Here is a 2,670-nt window from a genome sequence, read left to right on the forward strand (position 1 = left end):
AAAAGCCTCCTGAGGGTGGAACCCCTATAGGACTGAAGCCTTCAGGCTGTCTTCAGGCTACCTTCACATGACAAATCTTGCTAAACTGCCCTTTAAACTGATTTATTGCTTTACCGCTTCCTATAAAAGTGGCTCCCGCGCGTGAGCAGCTCTGACAGGTGAAGGGCAGAATCACAGGCAGCGAGTTGCTCCTTGCACAGCTCTGTCTTGCAGAACCTCAGAGTAAGGGGAAGGGAGCAGCAGAAATGGGCCGCTACTCAGGCAGGAGCTGCAGGCTCATCCTCATGTGCATGGTGAGCCTTGGGCTTTTTGCTGTTGAGATCTCAGTAGCCTACATTGGCAATTCTCTTTCCTTAGCTTCAGATGCCTTTGCTGTTCTCTCTCACTTGATCTCCATGATTGTTGGTTTGTTCAGTGTTAGGTTCAGTCGCATCAGATGGCACAAGGCTAACACTTTTGGCTTCAGCCGGGCAGATGTGCTGGGAGCTTTTGGCAACTCTGTTTTTGCCACTGCTCTGATGTTTAGCATCTTTGTTGAGGCAATCAAGAGGTTTATCAATCCTCAGAAGACTGAGAAAGCACTGCTTGTCCTCGCTGTTGGGATTGCAGGTCTGCTCTTCAATGTGTTCAACTATATTATCTTCATGGACTGCTGTTACTGTCGTACACCCCAAGGAGACACCGAAACAGGTAAATAACCTAATGTGGTTGCTCAACATTCCCAGCCCTCTAACACTTCTGCTTAATGACTTGTCTAGAGACTATTTACTGCTTCTCTGAGGTACGCAAGTAAAACGTCGTAGTTTTCTTCATTCTTTTGTTAGGAAGGGTAATGGATTTTATGCCTGAACCCATACATGTTTCCAGCTATCACCACTTGTGTTTGTCAGTAGCGTGTTAAGTAGTGTATGCGTTGACTTTTGTATAACTACAGTGATCTACAAGAGAAATTGTCTCTCTAATCCACTGACTGGCCAAACATGGGACAAAGTGTAGAACCACCCTAACGAGATACTTATTAGGAAATACCTAATCCCAAAATACTAATCATCCACAATCTCCCCTCTTAATGCTTTAGTAATTCTGGTGTAATTTTTGTATAGGACACGGTTATCTTTTGAGAAGTGTTCACAGTTTTTATGCGACAAAAGAATAGGTAAGGGCAAAAGGAGAGTCTCAACCTTCCTTGATTTGGGAGTAAAAACGGTTTTGAGAATATTTGAACGCTGACCAAAAAACCTGTGAATACAGAGCTGAAGTATTCTTTGCTGATGTTTGTTAACCTGTGCTTGGGAGAGTGTGCAGGGGAGAAACAGGGAAACTCTGCTACGTAAATCTTTTGCAGGAGGTTCTGTTGAATGCACAGAGGTTAAGCCTTTCAGTTTATTTTTCTTAGCACAGGATTTTCAAATTTCCACATTTGGGAGGAGGGATGGGGACTGGTTTTGTTCATTCCTGCAGAAACTCTCTCACTTTATTTAACATAAGATACATGCAAGTTCTCTTTCTCTCTCTCTGTATGTATCTATATACATATACAAACATATTTCTTAAAAATAGAAATATTTCAGTTGGGATAGGAACCAGACATTTGCAAAGCATTAACTGGACATCGTGAGGGGAAAGCTGAGAGAACCCATCTAATAAATCAGCTGCTGTTATGTACTGCTCTAAGCGAGGTGAGGTAACTCTTATATTTGACTTTCCGTCTGGACAGGGCTTTGGAGCTAGAAATTAAAAGTTTGTTAGTTTACATTTCAGTGTTTAATGTGTTTTCTGTAGGACCTGAAGTGGAAAAGATTTCTGTTCATTATTAAAGGTACCTCCAGACAATATCGAAGCTTTAACTTTACTGGTGTATAACACTAAAACCAGATGCACAACTTATTTTGCTGCTGCCTGTTTGTTTAGATGCCCAACTGATTAAAATTTGAGCTGCTCTTAGACTAAAGTTGTGGTGGTACATAATTAGCAGGGGGATTTAACAGGAACTGTCAGCCATTCCTGACAAAATCTCTGTTTATGATGGCTTCTTGGAAGACAGTTTCCAAAATTGTGCCTCTGGGTGAAGTCAGGGAGGAGGAATACATCAGCACACAAAACCAAAGGCGGAGAGTGTCAGGCAATTAGGGAATTAACTGAAATTAATGGCAACTGTGTAGGTAAACACCATTCTCACTGAATTTCCAGCATCCTGCTCCTAACAACTCTCTGGGACAACACAGCCATCCCTCTCCCTCCGAGAGACTCACATCCAAATACCTGGCAACTCCACTTTGCTTTATAAGCCAGGGATGAATTTTGTACCATCCTATAAACACAGTGTGTAGATTTGGCGGTGGTTTTGCCTCTCTGTTTCTGGTACGGTGAATCTTCTCTGCTTGCGGTAATGCCTACAGGCAAGACAATGCCATTTTATACTGCAAAGGGAATGCTCCTTTCCTCTGGCCTTGGTTTTATAATCCCCACTACCACTTTGGTAAAATTTCACATTTATTTCCTCTAATTCTCTCTATATTCAGCCTGAGTGGGATTTTTATTACATTTCTTTTAAAAGAAATGCCATTTTCACTGAATTTCCAGGATCTTACATTTCTTTTAAAAGAAATGTTATTGCCCAGATAGCTGCAGTCTGAAAAGTATAGTCATATGCTTTATATATTTTTATAT

Source organism: Cariama cristata, unplaced genomic scaffold, assembly GCF_000690535.1.
Source record: "Cariama cristata isolate BGI_N322 unplaced genomic scaffold, ASM69053v1 scaffold12682, whole genome shotgun sequence".
Taxonomy (NCBI): domain Eukaryota; kingdom Metazoa; phylum Chordata; class Aves; order Cariamiformes; family Cariamidae; genus Cariama; species Cariama cristata.